Raw genomic sequence first — 13,461 nt, forward strand, 5'->3', positions numbered from 1 at the left:
GGCCATTATTGCTTTCAACCGGTATACTCCCATAACATGAAAGTCAAGTAAACGTAACTTGAGGTGACAACTAAGTATGAACCTTAGAACTTAAACTGTAAAATGACTTTAAACGTCTCAAACATCATTTATTTATAAGGTAATGCATCTTAAAAAGTCTCAAACACGAAGATAAAAATTTAAATGTCTAATGCAGGCCATGTAAATCAAACGTCTCAAACTTTAAGATGCAAAAACTGAGGAAATGTAATGCTTAGGAAAACAACAAAAAAATTGAAGCATTATGGTATGCAATCATAGAAACGACGCAAAATTTGAAGAAGTTTAATGCTTTTGAAAACAAAGAACGAATCATTTTACTTCTCAATCATAAAAGTCAACCACCAAGCTATGTCACATACGCTTGAACTTAAGGAATCAATCTGAATCAATGATTATAAAAAATCATATTTAGTTGAGACAATAAAGGTGTCACGACCCAAAATCTAACCAGCCGCGATGACACCTAACCCAATGCGCTAGGTAAGCCATATATCAATAAAATAATTCAAATGAAATTCATTAAGAGAAGAAATGATAATACAACTGAACTTTATACTAAGAATTCCCAAGGACTAGTAGTATAAATCATGAGCTTCTAAGATTTAGAATTTACAAAGCTGCTATGAAATAAAATACATCATCTGTTTGAAATATACACGAACATATTAATAATTCTAAAGCTACCCAGAACAAGAAGCAGTTATGACCGGAACACAGGTATATCTTTAAATCCAGCTCCCGCCATACACATCAACATCAACATCCAACATCTGCATGCAAGGTGCAGAAGTTTAGTATGAGTATAACCGAGCCCATATACTTAATAAGTAACAAACCTAACCTTAGGTTGAAAGTAGTGACGAGTTGGGACAAAGGTCAAAGTCAAATACCAGTAGCCAACAACAGCTCGTAACAATATAGTAAAAGTTGTACAAGAAATAACTCAGAGATATGATGCTCAACTAGTTCACAGTTGCGAAAAATAGTCATGCTTTTCAAGTATAATAGTAAAACCCAAAATTTTTACCGAAATAACCAAAATATGAGTAAGTTTGAAAAACTGTGATTTTTTCCAAAACTTTCAACAGGTAAATATTTAATTCTCAGATGGCATGAGAAAAGTACATCGATATGCCTGCATGTTAATGTGTATGAGAAGTCCTGAATGACATAATACCGTACAATATGAGGAAATGTATCTCTTTGCCTCACAGTCACTCATTCATCACAGTCACTCAATCCTCCCAATCACTCGGTACTCGCTCTCGGTACTCGCGTTCGGCACTCGCACTCTACAGGACAGATCCAGCCCAAAGAACCAATAGCAACTGCGCCACTCTCGGTGTGCAGAATCCAGAGGGGCAGATCCAGCCCAAGCGCTGATATAAGCCAATCATTGCATGAATCAATAATACCTGCTATGGCGTGCAACCCAATGCCATCATGAATCAATAATACCGGTTGCAGCATGCAACCCGATCCCATCAATATCACTCACAAACAGGCCCTCGACCTCACTCACAATGTCATGAAAATAAACCAAAAAATGATGATATGATGTATCAATAAATGGCAACAGAGACTGAGATATGATATGCAAATGAATGAGTATGACTAAGTATGTATCTGCAATTTAAACAAATAACTCAACAGCAGATATGACCTCAATGAGTCCTCACAAAATAAGCATATAACCTAAACATGATTTCAATGGATCACAACTCAATCACTCTAGTACATAGAGACCTCATGGTTAAAACAAGATCAAGTAACTATACCAAACCACAGAAACAACCGAGTCAAAATTCAAATGGTGCACGCCCCACACGACCGTCACCTAGCATATGCGTCACCTCACACCAAACACATAACACATATGTTCATGGATTCATACCCTCAGCACCAAGTTTAGAAGTGTTACTTAACTCGATCAAGCCAAATCTAATACCGAGCAAGTCAAACGATGCTCCAAAAATGCCATCCCGCGTGTACCGACCTTTGATTTGCGTTAAACTAGCCTAAAGAAACTCAAGAACATCAAATAATGCCAAAGTAAACAAACCCAATCGATAAAGATAGAATCTTTAATCAAAAAGCCCAAAGTCAACCAAAAAGTCAAACTCGAGCTCGCACCTCGAAACTCCGCACAACTCACAAAATTCGATAATTCATTCGATTACGAGTCCAACCATACTAGTTTCACTCAAATCCGACTCTGAATCGATGTTCAAAACTCAAAAATTCATTATATGAAACTTTAGACAAAATCCCCCAATTTCTCTTTTGAAATCATCAACCAATTGCTAAAATGAACATAGATTCATGAAATATAATCAAAACCGAGTAGAGAACACTTATCCCAATCCATATGGTGAAAATCTCCTAAAATATCGACTCAATCCGAGCTCCAATGCTCTAAATATGCAAAAATGACTGAAACCCCCGAAATTAGAGTAATTATATTCACTGGACGAATTAACGAAGTGCGATCGCAGAAATACTGTCGCGAAGGCGAAGAATAAAAATACATTGCCCCAAGAAGAAAAGCCACTGCCACAAAAAATGCACTACACGTTCAGGATACTCGCCACGCGAACGCGATGACCACAAACATCAAAGCTTCGCGAACGCGACCTATACAACACGATCACGTTGAAGGATTCTCCAGCTCCCAGTTGCCCAGTCTCAACACTATGCGAATGTGGCCTCCATAGTGCGGACGCATACAGTAACCACAACAATCTATGCGATCACAACCATCAAATCGCGACCGCGTTTAAGAAACTGCACAACTCAAATCTTTCCTTTACACGATCGCATCTCCTAATCCGCGATCGTGAAGAACACTTTGGTGTACCAGACTTCATCAAAAACCAGCAATGCTAATATGAGGAAGAAATGGTCCGAAATCGATCTGAAACCCGTCTGAGCCCCTCGGGACCACATACAAACATTCCAACAACTCCCATAACATAACACAAACCTACTCGAGACCTCAAATCACGCATAACAATATCAAAACCACGAATAGCACCTCAAATCGAACTTAATGAACTTTGAATCTTTCAGCTTCCAAAACGCGTGCCGAAACATATCAAATCAACCCGAAATGAGCTTAAATTTTGCACACAAGTCCCAAATGATATAACGAAGCTATTCAAATTCCCGGACAAACAATCCGAATCCGATATCCTCAGAGTCAACTCTTGGTCAAACTCATGAACTTTCCAAACTTTTAAATTTTTAACTTTTCGCCAATTAACGCCGAAACCTTATAGAAATATCCAAATGCAAATCCGAGCATACGCTCGAGTCCAAAATCACCATCCGAACCTAACAGAGCCATCAAAATACCAATCCAAGGTCAAATACTAAAAAGTTAAACTTGTTCAACTCTTCCAACTTAAAGCTTCAATCAAGAAATTCATTCTTCTAGATCAATTCTGAATAACCTAAAAACCAAAACCGACGATTTACACCAGTCATAATACATCATACGATGCTGCTCATGACTTCAAATATCTGAACGGAATGCAAATGCTCAAAACAACCGGTCGGATCATTACATTCTCCCCCACTTAAACATGCGTCGTCCTCGAACGTGCCCAGGACCGTTCCGAAGCCATCAAACCACCGTGTAACCTTACCATGTATATACTTGGGGGTGATCCCACGTCCCTCTATTCAATATAAGCCCGACAACACATTATAACCAAAGATCGGTACTTCAACCGTAGTCCGTAAGACTTAGACCCCAATTTCCAACATCCGAAATTCCGTACAAGAGCCGAATCTCGCATTTACACACTGTATAAGTATGAACAAGCTGCATCAAGCCATAACCATAACCCAAGACACAATCACATGATATACCACACAACTCAAATACCATAGCAATAAATTTCCGATCACAATAACTGCTCAAAACAAACCCGGCCGGTAATAAACCTCATATCAAATAAAACCTCGTTCTAAAACCTTTGCACACTGCCGGTGATGAAAGAAATATGCAGAAACTCATAACCACTTTATCAGATCAACAAGTCATGGAGCCCCCTCTCGTCTGACAAGAACTTTAGCCAAATCCTAAGCCAACTTCATTATTCCTCCATACATACTGTAATCACATCCGATAGTATCCATCCTAGGTCCAATGACCTCATCTCATCACACAACCACTCTAGTGACTCTCCACATCAATACTACCTAAAGCCACAAGCCGTGCAATCCGTGCACCATTAAGCAACAACCTAAATGTACTCAATCATAGAAAATGACTCAAACGAGAGAACCATCCCGCAAGTTCAACAAGTACCACCACAACCGCAATGCTACGAACCTACCATACATAGTAGAACCAAGACACATGAGTCTAACACAAAGGATCATATCCCGACATAACCCAGCTGCAATGTATGACCCCGTCCAAACACTGGTCCATATAAAATACCTCAAGCCACAATGCTCAAAATCAACAACCACACACAATTCGACATCAAGTACCCAAGGTGCATGACCGTAACCACGGAGAAGCAAATAACAAAATACCACAACCAAGGCGCAATCAACCATTCCACACCCCAATCACCAAATCACACGAAGTCCGCTATAAGGCCCAAACAGAACCACACCATGTCTGAATATAACCAACAATTCACAATCCCTCGGAGCATAAAGAGTATTACATAGAACAAATCAGATATGCATAAGATCAATTCCATCCGAATAATACACCTCTCTACAATAACGGTGTCGAGTCAACAAATCTGACCCGATGTAGGATACACTTCCTCATTAGGTCGACCAATGATCCCCCAAATCAACATTGGTCATCAACAAATAAATAAATAACCCTCCTAAAGTCCACAATGATCTAACCATAACATATACTATCATCTGGCTAGCTTTGGCCAAATCTTCATAGCACACAGCCACGAAACAATCTGCTTATGAGAACTCCAGTCTCAAAATCCATAGAGCACATGAATCACCATAGCGGATCCCAACTGAAGCACTTGAATGTCTAACACGTCTCTCATACACGATCATCCCATGAGGAATACTTTTATAATTCTTCTGTACCACATAGCAAAATCTGAACATCGACAGTCGATCAATCAAGCGTGTACCGCAATACCAACGAAGCATCCGTAAGTCAAAACTTGGTGTGCCTTCTGAATGTACACTCTCCTCAGGCAATACCAAGTAGTAATATCATTCATCTAGTCATCTGAAACCGTCCATGTTGCCTAAGAATTCTTGACCTTCCCTTCAAAACTGAACCGTGACCTTGAACATGCAAATCTCAATCCCACATAACACATCGCATATATCATGCCTTTATATGAAAAGTACGAGAATCTCATAATCAACTCTGAGTCATAAGCAGAATACATACTCATTCTGTCAGAAACCTTTCATTTGATTTCACCCGGGAGAAAATCACAATACACAATGTGTTCCTCTTGCCAGTACGAAATATCTATCTCAAGCCAGGGTAGAAACCATCGAGTACTCTCCAAAACCCGTTTGCACATAACCTAACCATCAGAACTGAATCTCTCTAACTCAATCAAGCCACGCAGGTCGCGAAACCCAAGAATATTGCCACAAAACACCTGTAGAGACTCACTACATTGTAAGTACCCAAAGAATCGATCATATCCATTACCGTGCTGATCCAACATACTACCAAGTTATCTTTTTTCTCCGAGTTCTTTCCGAATTACCCTCAAGTTGCCACTTCCCCTTGCCATAACCCCACGATCCTTACTCGATGCTCACCATAGAAGATCCTGGCATAAAACCACACCGCTCTATGGCCCATAAGTCGTTGTGTTCCCTCTTAGCACCCCAAAGTACCACAATCGAGACACCCACTCTGAAGAGACCTCATGTGAACCTAAATCTGTTTCCTTTACCTTTCTGATATTGAAATGTAGATCCATAGTGATACAGATATACCGCGAGTCTCGACACCATCTAATGCAGATCCCAGATCTTGCCATATACAAATTCGAATAAATTTTTAAATTTTTCTTAGAGGGGTAAAAACTGAAAAGTAGAGGGGTATATTTGGCCCTTTTCCCTTTGTGTAAAGGTCCTCTAATTTATTTTCCAATTTTTCTTAAAGGGATGATATAGGTATCTCTATGTAAAAATTAAATTATTTCTTTAATTGAATGTAATAGCTCACTGCAGTGATAATATTTGCACTGCAATATGAATTATTATAGACTATTAAGTTATTTAAGAGTTAACTGTGAGCAATATTTGTAACAAGCGTGAGTTGGTAACTCATAAAAAAAGTAATAGCCTATTACAATTGAATAATTTACATACTAATATTAGAAATAAATATTCACTTTCATTATAATATATAGCTCAAATCTGCAATCTCATGTATGTATAGGGCCGTGTAATTAAATCTTAGATATGCCTAATCTATACAATTCTATTGGTCTCAAATTAAATGCATATGTCTTTAGTTATGAACTTGAATTTTAGAGAGAAGTTTTAGTTACATAATCTAAATACTATTACTAACTACTAAACACGTGTATATTTTTAGTTCCAATGTAGGAGACATAAAAAGCAATTTTTGACTCTCAAATTCGAATTGGGACAAATTATTTTGATAAGTAGATTCCAATGGTTAAAATCGTCTCGTCGTCTTAAAAATTGACAACTTCTGGAATATTTAAATTTTATTTTCAAAGTGCATTACTTAAATATAGTGTTGAACTACTCAATCTTAAGTTCTGACTGACTATTTATTAGCTGAACATAAATCTTTGAACAATTCAGTCCAATGATGAAATCCAAAAGAAGAGATTCCTAGAGGCACTCTTCCTATTTTTCATTGTGGATCTATTAGGGCTAGATAACAAGTGTGAGAGTATATTGTAATACCAGAAACTTTTAGTGTTACAAAATTTAAAGCAGTTTTCAATTTTTTTTAGAAAATAATATGTTTATAAAAGTTTCTTACTATATATACATGAGATGAAAATTTAATTTAAGTTATTTATAATTTTAAAATAATTCTTTTTGAAATGAACTAAATATGAAATATGTTCGCATAAATAAAACAAGAGGGAATAATAATACAAATCCAGTTATGAGAATATCAAGTAGCTAATAAAGGATAGTTCGGTGCACAAAGTATTCTGTATTCATGCAGGGTTCGGGGAAGGATCGTATCCGAAGGGATATAATGTAGGCAGTCTATCTGGACGCAAACATCAATGACTGATCCCACGGCTCAAACCTGTAACTGTAATATAAGTCGTATAGAGATAACTTTACAGTTGTTACAAGGTTGTGGAGTAGCTAACGAGGCAGACGAGTATCCAACTACAATAAACACGTTTTTCCAGAAATTCGTTCTCCCCTCTAATCCCCATTAATAATGCAGAGTCTCCCTCAAACACACCCAAGTTTTTCTTCTACAAACAGAGATTGATTGAACAGATTGTGATGGTGATGTCGAGCTAATAGGATTTCCCTTTGAAAATTTTAGTCCTAATAAATGAGAATCTTTTTCTGAGCTGACTCAGTCACCTTTTTTGCTCTCTCTTTCGCTTTCGTTAATTAAAGGTCCCCTACTAGGAGTGACTGCTGTTTATTATTGTCGTAATGGATAACATTTATCCCCCCCCCCCAAAAAAAAAAATGTACTCTAATTAATTTCCTGTATTCTCATTTCTTTCTGTTCCTCTTTTTATTTTCTACTCATTCCTTTCCATTGTTTGCTTTAAACCTTCGACAAAACTGGGTTGCTTTAGTAGTGAGCACCCTCCACTTTCAACCAAGAAGTTGTGAGTTCGAGTCACCTCAAGAGCAAGGTGGAAAGTTCTTGGAGTGAGGGAGCCGAGAGTCTATCGGAAACAGTCTCCCTACCCTATGGTAGGGGTAAGGTCTGCGTACAAACTACACTCCCCATACTCTACTATTGAGATTATATTGGATTGTTATTGCTTTAAACCTTTAAATTTCGTATCTGACCAACTTTTGCAACTGGATTAGGCTGGGGAAAGAGGATAGTTTGCTCTGCTCCTGTAATGGATATGCACAATACTATCTTTCATACTCACTTACAATTTAAATAGAATAAAATGTCCTTACTAAGATCTTCTATGTTGTTGTCACTAATATCGTCGGTGAAAAAAAAATCATATAATAAAAATAAAATTTATAATGGACTATAAAATCTAATCTCCCGTGTGATGTTTGTATTGTTGCTTTCTTATTTGGATAGATTTTTAACCACCAATTTTAGTTGACTTACAATAAAATGTGTTGTCACAATAACAAGCCTAATAAGGTACCTGATAAATGAAGTAATAATAATTTTCTATTACCAATCATATCGCATAAGTATTTTTACAATATATATATATATTAAAGATCCTAGAGGCAATGCATGTGTGAGATTAATGGTTGAGCGATGGATCTTGGCTTTTGCCAGCAGATGGATTTAACAGACAGCATATATAATTACTTATACGCATAACTCTTTGGTGGATCATTTTGTAGAAGATTTTACATAATACTTATTCATGCTAAAACCCTAAGGAGATATAAATGTCACTATTTTCTTTACTTCCATATGATATCTGCCTAAATTGGAACTTTCAATATCTACATTCCTTTTGTTTTTTAATTTATGAGTTCTACATCATAATTGTTTTTGCTTACTGAGTTCTGATTTTGAATCACATTTTGTCTTTATTGTTCTAATTAGTGAAGTGATAATTAAGTAAAGACATTTAAAAAGCGATAAATACTAATAGTTTAGACAAACAGTTTTATGATTAAAGCTATTCAATAAATCTATCTTAAGGGGTGTAAAAAACTTAATAAAGAAAATAAATATAATGTAAAAACTGTAAGGTGTCTCTATCTCTCTTGCTCAATTAAATATGCTGGAAAAGAAGGGGGAACATATTTTACTCAACCACTTTTGGAATTAAGCTCTCGGAGTTTACTATTTGAAAGACAGAGATTGTTTTTATTTAATTCTCTATGGATTCTTGAAGAAAATGATGGGGAGAAACCCAACAACTTCAACTAATCTCCTACTCTTTGAATACTTCTTTTATTAACCCTAATTCTCTTGGAAAAGCAAAAACAAATAGTACGAGGAATTAAGATTTTTTTCCTTCAAACCTTACTATTAAGAATTAATGTCTTACAATATTCCCGGAAAGCACGGCAAACTTGACATTCCTTCACAAAGAATACCAAAACATTCCCTCTCACACTTCGATTATAAAATTGAAACATGTTGGCTAGGTTTCAGATCATTTGGTATCTTTGTTTGGTACTCGTGTTTGGTAAAGAAATTGAAGAAAGAATTTCCAAATATCAAGATCGTCTCACGTGCGACTTATTACTCATAAGATGAGTGATGAGAACACTTACTCTTTTGACCAAAACAAATTTCCACCTACATCCTTACAATTTCTAGTGTTAAGACTTAAAATAAAATCTCAAATGTTCATTTGAAATGAGATATTTTTTTTAGAACCGTGGTGTCCGGGCTAGCTTGCACATACGTCGGTTAATTTCACGGGTTATCTGCTACCTCTCATCTGCAACAAATATCAAATAACTTATCTATCAAGACTTGCGCAGACGATTAGGGGCGTTCAAAGATAGAGCTCTGTTATTAATGCTACAATATATTTAAATTCTTTCATATGAAACCAATAGGCTTCACGGCTAAGGAAACTAACCAAGATTTGAGCTTAGAGCCGTCGTTAGATTAAAACATAAATATACTTGCATTAATAGCACTAATTCCAAGTTAAAACATATATATATATATATATATATATATATATATATATATATATATATATATATATATATATACTTCGACTAATATATAGTTGGGGGACAAAGGCGGTAACAATGCAGCATTTAGTCGTTTGTATGAAGAGTTAGGGGACAAAGGTGGTGACAAGAAGTTATTTCGGTTGGCCAAGGCGAGAGAGAGAAAAGCTCGTGATCTAGATCAAGTGAGGTGCATCAAAGACGAGGAAGGCAGAGTTTTAATGGGTGAGGCTATGATTAAGAGGAGATGGCAGACTTACTTTCATAAATTTCTTAATGAAGAGGGGGACAGAGACATTGTGTTGGGTGATTTGGAGCACTCTGAGAGAAGCCATGATTTTAGGTACTGTAGGCGCATTAAGGTTGAGGAGATCGTGGGCGCTATGCATAAGATGAACAGAGGCAGAGCGACTGGGCCGAACGAGATCCCAGTTGAATTTTGGAGGTATGTCAGTAGAGAGGGTCTGGAGTGGCTGACTGGGCTGTTCAATGTTATTTTTAAGACGAAGAAGATGCCAGAGGAATGAAGATAGAGTTTGATGATCCCGTTGTACAAGAATAAAGGCGATATCCAGAATTGTAACAACTATAGGGGTATCAAGTTGATTAGTCATACTATGAAAGTGTAGGAGAGGGTGGTGGAAGCGAGGGTGATGAGGTCGCTGTCTATATCTGAGAACCAATTTTGATTCATGCCGGGTCGTTCAACTACGGAAGCTATCCATCTTATCCGGAGGTTGGTGGAATAGTACAGGGATATGAGGAAGGATTTGCACATGGTGTTTATTGACCTAGAGAAAGCGTACAACAAGGTCCCGAGGGACGTTCTTTGGAGATATTTGGAGGTAAAAGGTATTCCGGTATCATACATTAGTGTGATTAAGGACATGTATGATAAAGCCAAGACTCGAGTTAGGACAGTAGGAAAAGACTCGGAGCATTTTTCAGTGGTTATGGGGCTTCACCAATGATCTATGCTCAACCCTTTCTTATTTGCACTGTCGATAGACGCACTGACGCACTATATTCAAGGGGAGGTGCCATAGTGTATGTTATTTGCTGATGATATAGTTCCGATTGAAGAGATGCGAGGAGGTGTTGACGAGATACTGGAGGTTTGGAGATAAAAACTCGTATCTAAAGGTTTCAAGTTGAGCATGACTAAGATTGAGTACTTGGAGTGCAAGTTCAGCGATGTCACGGGGGGAGTGGACATCGACGTGAGACTTGATTCACAAGTCATCCCCAAGAACGACAGTTTTAATTACCCTGGGTCGATTATCCAAGGGAACGGGGAGATCGACGAGGATGTCACGCACTGTATAGGGGAAGGTTGGATGAAATGGAGGTTAGCATCTGGCGTTTTGTGTTACAAAAAGGTGCCCCCGAAACTTAAAGGCATTTTTTACAGAGCGGTGGTTAGACCGGCCATGTTGTATGTGGCAGAATGTTGGCCAGTTAAGATTGCCCATATTCAAAAGATGAAAGTAGAAGAAATGATGATATTAAGATGGATGTGCGGGCACACAAGGTTGGATATGATTAAGAATGAAGATATTCGAGCCAGGGTGGGCGTGGCTCCCATAGAAGACAAAATGTGGGAACTTAGGCTTAGATGGTTCGGGCACGTGCAGAGGAGAAGCCTAGATGCTCCGGTTAGGAGGTGCGAGCGGTTGGCTCATACGGGTATGAGAAAAGGTAGAGGGCGGCCAAAGAAGTATTGAGGAGAGGTGATCAGGCAGGACATGGCGCGACTCCAGCTCACCGAGGATATGGCATTTGATAGGAAGGTATGGAGGGAGAGCATTAAGGTTGAAGGTTAGTAGATAACTGAGCGTTTTTCTACTCCGTTCTGTGTGTAAGTCTAGTCGGTTAGTGTCGTGTTTTAGTATGCTAGTGGTACATGGCATGCTCGTACTATTTTCTAGGACCTCGTCACTGCAGTGATTATTGATATTGCTTTCCCAAGTATATTTTCTGATTCTTAGCTCGCTGGTACTATCTTTCTGGTTATGTTGTTGTCATTATTATATTGTCTCATTTCATCTTCTTGTGCCGAAGGTCTATCGGAGACAGCCTCCCTACCCCAGGGTAGGGATAAGGTCTACGTACACACTACCATACCTAGACCCCACTTGTGAGATTATACTGGACGGTTGTTGTTGTAGTCTTCGACTAAAGGATATAAAGAAAAGACTAATCTAGTGCAAGTATTTACTCCACATAATTAGGTGCTCTCCAATCTTGTGCCTCGATTAAACCAAGAGGTCTAACCCATTCTTTGCAATTCAATGTAGTGGATTAACCACCATAATGGGATGAAGACTTGTTGACCCACGAAGATCAAATAGATATGTAAGATCATAATTATATGAGCGGCCTCCCTGATATGGGCTTTAACCTTATATGTAACTGCCCAATCCACTAATGATGTTATCCGCTTTGGGCCTAGACCCGCACGGCTTTAAAACGCGTCATTTAGAGTCTAAGACTTGTCTACTTGTATACTCAACATCTCTCCCGTGTTTTGTCGATGTGAGATTTTCACCTAGGATGTCACATACACTCCCTTAGGGATTTTCCCCCACCACCGTTCAAGGTTGCACGCGGAGTGACTCTAATACCATATGTAACAGCCCAGCTCACTAATGATATTGTCCACTTTGGGCCTAGGCCCGTACGGCTTTAAAAAACATCACTAGAGTCTAAGATATATTTACATATATACCCAACATTTCTTCCGTATTTTGTCGATATTGGATTCGCCTAGGGTGTCACAAGACAACAGCACAATGAAAGCCAAAGAAATTTTTGTAAGTGATACCAACAAATTAGGGTTAAAGAGTCTTTCAACAGTTCTTTATGTTGATTATATACTTGTATGCATGTGTAGGAACAAATGAAAGATACGAATAACTGACTATGATAAGAATTTTGTTTTTAGTATTGTTCATGAGCATATGGACAGTAGAACTTCTCATAGAGAAAAAACTATAACATGCTTACAGCTGGACGATTGGGTACTATGCCGGATTCGACAAAAAGGCAACATATCAAAGAATACATGGAAGGTGCAGCCATGTCCTTCTAGTGATCACCTTTCAAATATTGAGGAGCTCCCGTCAGTTTACAGTGAACATACAATTCAAGAGATCTACTCTAACTATTTTCCTCCTAAGGATTGTCTGACCTTCAATTGAGGACATTCTTAAAGCAATTTCTCAAATCAGAAATGGAGGCAATACTTGTTTCTGCTCAGCTAAGGGAATACCTAATGAGGGGCACGAGAATCTTCATCAAGCAACCAAGATCACTGATGAGAAGGAGACCAACAATGTTTTACAAGGAAACATGGTAATGGAAAATGGAACTGGTTTCTATAATACGTCGTGATGGTGCCTATCTCGATACGCAAGCCGACACTCTCGATAAACTCCTGTATCTTTTAAGTTTAAAAACATAATGATTAAATTCAGAAGAAGAAAATTCTTATATAAAAAACTCCCAAAATCCGGTGTCACTGAGTACATGAACATCTAATATGAATACAAGTATGGAAAATACGATTATGAACGCTCA

This window comes from Nicotiana tomentosiformis, chromosome 11, assembly GCF_000390325.3.
Source record: "Nicotiana tomentosiformis chromosome 11, ASM39032v3, whole genome shotgun sequence".
NCBI classification, from domain to species: domain Eukaryota; kingdom Viridiplantae; phylum Streptophyta; class Magnoliopsida; order Solanales; family Solanaceae; genus Nicotiana; species Nicotiana tomentosiformis.